This window comes from Mandrillus leucophaeus, unplaced genomic scaffold (genome assembly GCF_000951045.1).
Source record: "Mandrillus leucophaeus isolate KB7577 unplaced genomic scaffold, Mleu.le_1.0 Scaffold876, whole genome shotgun sequence".
Lineage (NCBI taxonomy): Eukaryota > Metazoa > Chordata > Mammalia > Primates > Cercopithecidae > Mandrillus > Mandrillus leucophaeus.
This window is the reverse complement of record NW_012109541.1, coordinates 222,194-233,475: the sequence shown is the minus strand read 5'-3', so window position 1 is coordinate 233,475 and position 11,282 is coordinate 222,194. Positions and strand designations below refer to the sequence as shown.

The window sequence follows — 11,282 nt, the reverse complement described above, 5'->3', positions numbered from 1 at the left end:
AAGGCCACAAGCACTGAAAAGAGAACAGGCAGTGGCCCTGCCTGCCCGCTGATCAGATTGTGCTTGTCTTTTCAAAAAGGAAGAAATACATCCATTTAATAATTCCCGCCGCGTGCATTGGCTCATGCCTGTAATCCCAGCCCTTTGGGGGGGCTAAGGCAGGTGGATCACGAGGTCAGGAGATCAAGACCATCCTGACCAACGTGGTGAAACCCCGTCTCTACTAAAAATACAAAAATTAGCCGGGCGTGGTGGCAGGTGCCTGTAATCCCAGCTACTCGGGAAGCTGAAGCAGAAGAATCGCTTGAATCTGGGAGACAGAGGTTGCAGTGAGCTGAGATAGCGCCAGGGCACTCCAGCCTGGATGACAGAGCAAGACTCTGTCTCTAATAATAATAATAATAATAATAATAATAATAATAATTATTATTATTATTATTCCCTCAGATAGGACAGCTAAGCCAAGTTAGCTCTCCAGCCAGCTCTTGTTTGTGAAGTGTAATTCTGTGGTAATGAGCTGGTGACAATGTGAGGAAACAGTCTAAACATTCTGAAAATCAATCCAAACATGACTAAAGACAGGAATAAAGGGAAGGGAAGGGAAGGGAAAAGAGAGAGAGGAACCAGAGGGAAAAAGAAACTTTTAATGACCATTTCAAGGGCATCAAGTGCACCATGGACATGAACTATTATTTACCAATACAGTGGGGTTAAGGAATAAACTCTATTGGGATTCCCATTCATTTATATTTCGCACTCAGAAAGGTGCAGTTTTGCATTCTATTGCCTCTACCTTACCCCAGAGATGTTCCATTCTGTTGTAAATGAATGAGCTTCAATTGTTCTCAAAAGACTTCAATGTATTCACATCTTTCACTAAATTTAGTATCTTCTGAATAGTTTGCAGATCTCTTCCTACATATAAGACAAAACTATGACCAAGAATATGCAACTTTCATTTTTAAGGTACACAAAACTCAGTAACTGGGAGAAACAAGGCCTACTAAGTGAAGTCTCTCTTGCTCCTTTCCAATTGTCAACAGATGAACCTCTAACTGCTGGGGAGTAGCCGTGACACAGTGTTGGCTTCTGAATGTGCTTGCCACAAGGAAAGAAGTGATTTTTTTTTTTTTTTTTTTTTTTGGTTGTAGAAGACACGAATGGGATATTGAGTTTTCTAGGAGAAAAAAAAAATATGTGATCAAGATATGTAATCAGGCTGGGGGTAGTGGCTCACACTTGTAATCACAGAAATTTGGGGAGTTGAGGTAGGAGGATTACTTGAGCCAAGGAGTTTGAGACCAGTCTGGACAGGCTATCTCAGCTCAGCCTAGTGAGACCCCATCTCTACAAAAAGAAAAAAAAAAGGTGGGGGTATGTAATCATAGGAGGACAAAGGCAAAATGTGCTGGTCAGGTAACTCAGAAAAAAGAAGGCAAGACTTTGTGTTGTTGGTGCTTAAAAATAGAATAGGAGTAAAAAGTTGATCTTTCATTTTTTGGTATATTTTATCTTGCACCAAATGACATGCTCTATTTTGGGATACTTGTCATTCTTATTCATTTTCATGTAAGCTGTGTGAATTCCTTTTTTCTATTCTTTCTGAAGTAAAGCAGGCAAAATACTTCCAAAACATGCCAAGTTGAAAAGATATTTCAAAATCAATGCCCACAAGAAAAATGTCACCAGTAATATGCACCAGAGAGCCGGTAGTTTACAGCTTCCAAACAGCAGAAGATACTAAAGAACTAGGTGCACTTTGTAAACAAAAAGGTATTTCAGGATATTTGATCTTTGCATTAAGAAAAATAAACTACTTGCTGCCGCTGGCTTTTTCTATGAGTTCCAATTGGAACCCTTTAATTTGTTAGTGAAACTGTCAAAATTTAAACATGGATATTTGTAATTCTATCAGGAAATAGTTGATTAATAGGTAGGTTCAGGAAAAAGGATTAAGTTTTTCCCGGCTTATCCTTCTCCCTATCAATCATTTTCAATTTCCTTGGTCTTCTCTACTTTACTGTATTGGTTAAATGAAGAACCAAGATCTTAGTTTGTGATCTTTATTGGCGATCTCGGAAACGATGGTTTTTTTTTGTTAAGACTTTTAAGAGAGAAGTGACATTTTCCTTTTATTGGTTGGACTACAAAACTGAGATGTGTGTTCACACTCAATGCCAAACTTTTGTTTACAAAGTGCACCTAGTTCTTTAGTATCTTTTGCTGTTTGGAAGCTCTAAACTACCAGCTCTCTGGTGGATATTACTGCTGACATTTTTTCTTGTGGAAATTGATTTAAATCCTGTATTTCAGAAAGAATCCAACTGATCCATATTTTAAATGCTTCCTTTTGACTAAAGGTTGATCTGCAACTCTTGGGGACTGCTCCTGAGGTCACAGTCAACCACTGTTTGTATTCAATCATCTCTTTCCTCAGAGCAGGCTCAGAAGACTAGGAGCTTGTTTTGCAAATCCATGGCACCAGCCATTTACTATCTATGTCACATTTCTGGGAAACTTTCAAAGTCTTTCACTGTAAGTTCAAGATTTAAATTGTATCTATTAGAGTATTCATTTTTTTCATATGACCTTTTAATTGTTTTCTGTTGTTGTGAGTTGTGAGCAAACCACACGATTAAAAGATAACTCCAGAAACAGCAGAAACTCTCAATTCTTAGTATGTAAGCTTTTTCCTACAGCAAAGTTAGTTTAAATGTTTTAAACATAAAGCTGATTCTGTGTCTTCATTTATAGACTTTTATTTTAGCTTGTACACCACAGTTGGGTTTTCTACATAGGATAAATTGGGAACTAAAGATCAGGCTACTTAGAAACTATAGAATTACATAATGATATCCAACAATCCTGAGAAAGTCTTTTATGTTTCAAAATTCATTCTTGGGAATTGTTTTTTAAACTATAATTGAGGATGCTTTGGAAGTGAAAATACCAATATATCTGTTTTTGCTCTAGCGGCCTTTTAGAAAATCTCACGTCACTTCCTAGTTGGAGCAATTAAGCAATAGAGAAGATGGGTGTTCTGGAACAGAATTTAATGAAACAGAACTCCACCATCTATGGCAAGTTTGACTGCTTGAGTCTCCAGAGGATAAGAGTTGGAGGCCACTGAAGCCCAAATTCATTACTCCGGCCATTGAAGGTCACAAGTGAACAAAGGAGGACGGCAAAGACAGAACTGTGATACTCAAACACTCAATAGCTCACAGCGTGGGGGTTCATTATGACACTTACTAAGCACATGCCATATTTCTGACACTGTGCTAAGAGTTTCATGAATATTAACTAAATTAACCTCATAAAAATGCCATTAGAAAGATGCAATTTTGTAACCCCTTACACAGATGAAGAAAATAAAATATGGAGACTTTAAGAAATTTTCCAGAAGTCTTATAACTGGTGAGTAAATTTTAGCTACTTGATCAGACCTCAACCAGGTGATCAAAACCCAGAATTAATACGGCTCAACCAATACTACAATCTACTTCTCAAAGTAAGTACACGGGACCAAGTCAGAAAGCCAGGATTTGAGGGAGAGGGCTACAAGACCAGGTTTTCCTAAAGCATCAGAGTTTTGTTGTTGTTTGTTTGTTTGTTTAAAGACAGAGACTTGCTATGTTGCCCAGGCTGAACTTGAACTCCTGGGCTCAAGTGACCCTCCTGCCTCAGGCATGCCAAATAGCTGGGACTATAGGCACATGTCACTGTGCCTGTCTTTTTTTTATTATTATTATCTTCTTTAATTTTAAGAATAGTTACTATGATAATGCCTGAGACTTTCTGCTCATTTTTTAGACTGAAGTAGTAGATTTGGTTTCCCCCTACCTATTTGGAGATCCTGGTTATATATGAACCACCTGATGTAGGGAGAGTACACACAAATCATTAGTGTAAGGGGGCACAACTGTGTCTTTGAAGAAGTTTGCACTGTCTGGAGCCTCAGCAGTTTTGATTTAAAAGGCCCAGACATAGAGCAAATAGCTCAGTCCTTATTCTTTCTTCCTCTTAGGGTTGGCTGGAGAGGGATCTTGCCAAGGCAACTCCAATGATAATATGTCAATTGTCTAACTTCTCCTTAACCCCAGATTCTGGAATATTTAAGTGGTCTATGGTACAAAGTAAGTTAGCAGCACCATGGTAGTGTGATTCCCGGAAAATTCAAAACCTTGGGAATACTTTTGCACCACATCTCACTCAGGAATCAAGCAATCCATCCAATATCTTTAGTAGAGTGTTACTACAGTGTGAATCTCAAGACACCTATCTTATTTTTGTATTTTTTGCATTATAAAATGGAACCAGTGTTCTCATGGAGACAAAGTGCAAGAAACATAGCAATCAGCTATGTTTTGGCGGAAAGAGGCTGAATCGGTGCTGTAATGGCATGCAGTACATTAGTGTTCGCAACTATGCTTGCTAGACATTATAGTCTCCCATAGAGGTTTAATTTACTTTTGAAGATATTTCAGCAGTATTTTTCTTACTTCCCAAACCTGATGTCATTCCTTGGAAATTTTCTGTATTTAAATATTCTTTATTGCTACATATAGCTCATGGAATGTTTTTTTTTTCTTTTCTCTTACTTCTTTACTGACATATTCCAAAGAGTTCAGTTTTTTTCAATATAGAATTTGATTCTATTGCGTTTATAAAGTGCAAATACAGCTGGATTGAAACAGTGACCCACTCTAGCAGATACTACATTGAATAGCAGTGAATATTGAGAAATTTTGTACATGCAGGACAATAAATATGAGCAATTTCCATTCCAGGTTTCTAATATAAGGGTAGTATGAATTGACAATAAAATACATTCAGGAATAAGTATAAATCCAGAGTCTGAGTCTCAAAATAAATTATAAACCAATTTTTTTTTGAATATTTCTTTCCATGGATACAAACTTGTATCTCCATGAAGCTGGACATTTGAACATAGAATTTGGCAACTTCAGGACAGCTAGAAAGAGTAAAATATGACATATCGAGGAACCATCAGCAATGTTTTTACCCATCTTTTTTAATCTGAATGTTTTGTTGTTACTTAGAGCAATACTAATATTCTCACTTTTATCTTCAAATATGTTTTCTGTCTTCTATTTTGCTTTTTTTAATCCACATGGCTTAAAACTAAAAATATTACAAGAAAATGTCACCAAAGCATTAAAATAATGTGAAGACTCATAAAAAGGAAACTTTACAGTTTTTAAAATCCAAAATAATTTTCCTTAATTTGCTTCTTTCCTTGGCAGGAATTATTGCACACAGAATAACAATCTGGTTCTCATTTTTTTGCCTTATCACCACATAAACCTCCACTTAATAGACTAAATTTATAAATAAATCTTTTAAAAGAGTTCTTTATTGTGTAATTTTGCATAGGGAAAAAGCAGAGTCATGTGTAAATGACAGAATACAGTATCCCCCCTTTCCTCAGTTTCATTTACTTGTGGTCAACTGGGATTCAAAATTAGGTGAGTACAGTAATATCAGATGTTTTGAGAGTGAGCAAGAGAGAGAGAGAGATCGCACTCACATAATTTTTATTACAGTGTATTTGTTATAATCATCCTATTTTGTTATTAGTTACTGTTGACAATCTTTTACTTTTCCTAATTTATAAATTAAACTTTATCATAGGTATGTATGTATAGAAAACAGCATAGTGTATATAGGGTTCAATACTATCTGCAGGTTCAGGTATCCCCCTGGGGTCTTGGAATATATCCTCTGAGGATAAGAGGTGACTACTGTAGTGTAAGTTTAATAGATGTCAGAAGATAATGGCAGCTTGGCACAAACTCTCAATTCTCCATATACTTCATATTTGGGTGATCACCTGTGAAACCCATGTAATTGGTCAGTGATAGAGGTCCTGAAGCCAGCCCCCCCTTGCCTTCTAATCCCTTCTCCAGCCTTTACTCTCTCTCTGTTGCCTTACTCTTTTCTATGCATAAGGCAGTCAGTTTTAAGATATAGGTATTATCTAGCAAGGTAATAAATCCTGAAAATCAGTTATTTATGTCTTGCTTAACTTAGCTGAAAGCCATTTCTTACCTCTCAAGGAACAACAAAGTCACATCAACTCATAAATGGATTCTAAAAATACTACACACTTGCAGTCAAATTTTGTGTGTGTGTCTGAGTGTGTGTGTGTGTGTGTGTGTGTAAACCTGGTACTTACCCACATCTATTCAGGAACACTTATAGAACCTTCCTTATTTGTGTCAACACTCTTCTTTCCTAAGAAGTTATTCTATAGAACCCCCTTTCCTGTGAAATGACTACTTCAATTCCAGTGGTTCCACTATATATCTCTATCTTGTTCAAAACATTGCTTCACCTTCTTGATCTTCACTGGTCTATTCTAGCTTAGCCCACCTGGCTTGTCCACTGCAAGCCCTCCAAAGACCCATCACAATGCACCAATGTACATTTCTTCTGTTTTTCCTTTTTTTTTTTTTTTTTTGACATTGATGTCTTTTTAGTTATTTTAAGTTTATATTACTGAAGGACAAGCAGTATGTTTTCTGTGTGCTACGTGATAACCAGATGTCCTTGACCAAACAAAAATTCTTGCCAGGAGAAAGGAGAAGAAAATGTGTAGGAATCTTTTCCCAAAACAGACAGTGTGATTTTCCATACTGGCCACAGTAGTACATGGAAATTCTTTCTGATGATCTTGGAGTTCCTGACTGAATATCCTGGTAAAGTCCCTGGCAGTTGTCTTTTCAGTTAAAGTGGCTTTTGAGATAGGACCAAATTTGGCATTAGAATTGCAGATACACATGAGAACTTGTATGTGTAGCACAAACAATTTCTTGCTGCCTATTGCTTGTGGGATGCTTGCCAAGAAAAAACAATTTGCTTTGCTGCAAGAACCCAGTTAGCCATTACTGGAGAATGTTTTTCTAAGATTGCTTATCGGTAATTTTAATAGGGCTCAGAAGTTTGTGTGGTTTGCACAAAATGTTAGTTACTTTTTAAAGGCCCAAATTTCTCCCTATTTTCTTCAACGAATCTGAACTCTGTTCTAATTGTAAAATCATCAATAAGAACAGCATCTCCCTAAGTGAGTAGATAAGAATGGATAATTAAATGCTTATGGTGGGCTGGGCGCGGTGACTCACTCCTATAATCCCAGAACTTTGGGAGGCCGAGGCGGGCAGATCACTAGGTCAGGAGATCGAGACCATCCTGGCGAACACTGTGAAACTCCGTCTCTACTAAAAATACAAAAAAAATTAGCCGGGCGTGGTGGCGGGTGCCTGTAGTCCAGCTACTCGGGAGGCTGAGGCAGGAGAATGGCGTGAACTCCAGAGGCCGAGTTTGCAGTGAGCCGAGATGGCGCCACTGCACTTCAGCCTGGGCGACAGAGCGAAACATCGTCTCACAAAAAAAAAAAAAAAAAATGCTTATGGTGAAATGGGTTTAACTATTATATTGCTATTTCAGATAGAAGGCCATTCCCAAAGAGGCTCCTTTGGTTTTATACAGGAGTTCAAGTTGGTAGCTACTATTTTGGTTTTGTAATTGTGCACTCTGGTCATGAGAGGCTTTTTGTGGGGAAGATATGTCATCAGTGCCTCTTCATTGATTGATTCATTCATTGAACAAGCATTTGTTGGCAGCGGTTATTCATTTAACAAGCATTATTGGGCCACACTGAGCCGCAGAGAGAGAAATGAGGAAGGCGCTCTTCTTGTCCTCAGTGAAGTCAAGTCCAGGTGTAGGTGACTAACATGCAGAGAAAGAGCTACTATGTGGCTTAATAAATAATATCATAGTAATAATATCATCGCAACGATACATCACGTTCAGTGTTTCTACTTGAATCAAAACCTCGTGTAGACACTTTGATGTGAACCCTAAATTTGGCCTATGTAAATGTTTATACATTTAAAGCTTGATAAAAGAGAACAGAAATCTGGGAAGCTTAGCTTAGTTGTTTAATCATGTTATGAGGCCAAAAATCATGATTTGATTTCTAAAACTAGAACACCTGCTTTGACTAGTAAAAAATTCTATTGGAATTTTAGGATGATCCTATAATTCTACTCAGTGGTCAAGAGTGACATACCTTGAAATTGTGTGAGTATTTATCAGAATAAATATTAATCCAATGACTCAAAATAATTTTTTTACCAATGGAATTTGGATAATACTTTCTTCCTCTCATCCTAAAGATACATGATATATAGAATTTTGCTTAAATAAAAATGAAAATTTATAAGTTATATGTATGTCATTAAAATATCAGTTACTTACTATTAGTTAGGTATTCCTTAAGGAACCCATTACTAATCCAGGACTCATCCCATATCAAAGAATTTTGAAGTGATAATATAGATGAAGCAGTCAGAAAAGATTTAAATCCTCAGTTCTAAGAAGCTTTTGAGGGAGTGTTCAATTTAAAGGCAACTGGCCTTACTGGCATTTTAAAACCACCTCTATTTCTTGTTGTAAATTATATTCGGAAGATCTCCCTCTTTGGGTTGCAGGCTACCCAAACCAATTTCAGGATGGCTGTAGCTGACTCGGAGTGTTGGAGCTGCATAATGACTCTGCCCAAATTCACCTCTCAGACTGGGAGTGGTAGGCAGTGTAATACTTGCCTTTTCTTTATTAATCTGTGTTTCCTAAGTAAAGATGCCCTAGGTTAGTGGAAAATACTTTGCCCTTATTTTCACCTTCAGATGTCAGAAGTTAGACATTAATTAGACTAAAACGCAGGCATTGCTAGTAAGTTTATCTGTGTTTTCTGGTCTCGTTAGTGCTATTCTGGACTACATGATAATATGCATAACATAATGAAAAAGTAAACACTAGGCAACTACAACCAGAGTCGGTGCTTTAGAATATTGGATGGTAACAATCAGAGAATGAGTAATTTCTGCTCGGTGAGGGTGGTCTTCCTTCAATTTGAACTCAACTTATTCTCTTTTTGCCCACAGCCAGAGATGTATGTAAGAATCCCCTTACAAATAGTTTGAGTATAGTAGAGAAATCATAGTACTGAGAAAAGTGGTACAGATATGTGGTGAGTGAATATTAGTACCCTAAGGAGAAAACTGAAATACTAGGCAGATAGAAAAGATTATGCCAGGGAAGAACTAGCAGCTGCCATTTTCAGTGAAGGAAAAACTGACTCAGAAAGGCAAAAAGTGATGACTCTGTATTTAAAACATCAGACTAATTATTTGGAGACTGAGAGAATAAGGAACTAAAAATTGTCCTCAGTGAAGATTTGACACTATGGCAAAAGCAATATCTAATTCATAGAATACTCTGGTTGGTAAAGGTTGCACAGTATACTGTTATAAATGAAGACCCAAATGAGATGCCTCCATCAGCTGCCAGTTTCCCCAATTCTCCAGTGAGCGTAGAGACAAGAAGTTTAAAAAAAGCAAGTTTACACATAGTGTTTAATAATCTGTATAAAGTAGACTGTTGACTGGGATTTACAAGTTCAACATGTATTTACTTCTTCCTAAGAAATAAGACATCCATAGTTGACAGTACTTGAGATGATTTGCATTTTGCTAAGGCACGAATATGCTCTCATTGGTGATGTAATCAGAATATACTTCACAAAGCCTCTCCAACCAAACAACGTTGGCTCTCAGCAGGCATCCTCTCTTCTTCCATATTTTTGGGTGCATTGTAGTAACTGGTCTGAAGTGTTGAGTACTAGGATTCTTTGTTGAAATTTACCCAGATGGGAGATGGGAGATAGGAGTGGGAATAGAAGGACAGTGTCAGAAATTAAAGAGAGTGGAAAGTGGGGGGAAAAAAACCTTTATGATTGTTTTCAGTTAGAAAAAACTTTATGTATTTTATTAGCCCTATATTCTTAGACTTATTAAGAACTTTGAAGAGCTTGCTTAAATTTTTCAATTGTACTTTATTGCATTTTTGGAGAAGATTAGTTATAAAAGTAGTACTTGCAAATTTGGGAAATCAAGGATGCTTCACAATATATCCATCATAAATGGCAAGGGGCTACCATGCATCTCTTTTTCTATAATTGAGGTTCCCTGATTGGAAAGACAAGCTGAACAATCCTCCCCTTATCATCAAATGGCACATTATGGGGATGGTTCTACGAAAAATTATCGAGTGAATAAGGGATGTTCCCTGTCCCTAACCCCCACACTCATGTCCTGTTCCATTCACAGGTGTCCCCAACTACACCTGACATCCCCACCCTTGCCTCTGGCTCTGCCAGGGTAATTGTCATTGCCCACCTATGCCCTCATTACTTCTGTCTCCAATCAACATGTCCTTGCTTTGTAATTTTTGTTCTCGGGGCCAGTATTGATTGAACTAAAGTGAAAATTAGTAAATTTCTCACACTAGTCTACATTTGTAAGCTAATGGGATAAAGCTAGAAGAGTCTTCTAGAGATTTTATTCTACTCCAGGTAGTGAGAGACACTTTTATATGGCCATAATAGACTCCCTAACAATTCTATTTAACCCAAAGGAGTGCTTGTGCCCGTTATGGTTATGATAAACTGGAAAGATATTTTTGACAAGGTGGACAGAGATCACAATTCTTTCTTATCAAAGTACCATGTAAATGAATAGCCAATTTTATTGTCTGAAGGACTTGCTCTTTTCATTAGTTGCAAATCCTACTGTGCTAGAAAGCACAGGAAGATCATGCCAATTTGTTTTCCTTGGCCCCACTGTGTCTAGATATCAATGCAATGCAATGGAAGGTAATAAGCAACTACTGACTCTTTTGCCTTTCCATCTTCAAGGTGACTGATGGCAAAAGGAAGAAATCTAGAATTCATTATTTTCAGCCATTTGTTATTTAAGTGGATTTTAAGACCATGTTGTGAAACTATTATGATTCACCATCAGAGGACAAGGGCAATTTATTTTGACCTGGGAAGATGCGGTAAATATGATCTATGTTGAAATGATTTTTTTTTAAAAGATATTATTTCTAGATTAAATTTCCTTGAGTCACAGCCTAACCTTTTAAGAAATATTTTCCAATTATGCCCTGCTGACCATATATTGAATTGTCACAATTTGCACTTCTGTCATTTTAACTAATATTTAATGTTACTCCCTGCCATCATATTTCTACTAATTATTCTCTAGCTGCTGCCTGTATCTGCCCCCTGACAGGCAAAGAAGCAAATGTTTGTAATTCCAAGTTTCTAGAATACTTGAATCTGATCAGTATCAAAAATATGTTTCTCATTCATAAACGTTATGCCTCTCAAACTAATCATAGTATAGGAATATGTA

At 37.0% G+C, this 11,282-nt stretch overlaps 1 long non-coding RNA gene across 1 annotated transcript in view; it reads left to right on the top strand.

Moving 5' to 3' along the window:
* Positions 1–2,974: 2,974 nt before the first annotated feature.
* LOC105531253 overlaps positions 2,975–11,282 on the top strand; it is a 29,880-nt gene continuing 21,572 nt past the window's right edge. Inside the window, exons 1-2 of the long non-coding RNA XR_001004766.1 lie at positions 2,975–3,417; positions 3,827–3,831. This is a non-coding gene — a long non-coding RNA (uncharacterized LOC105531253). The remainder of the gene's footprint in view (positions 3,418–3,826; positions 3,832–11,282) is intronic.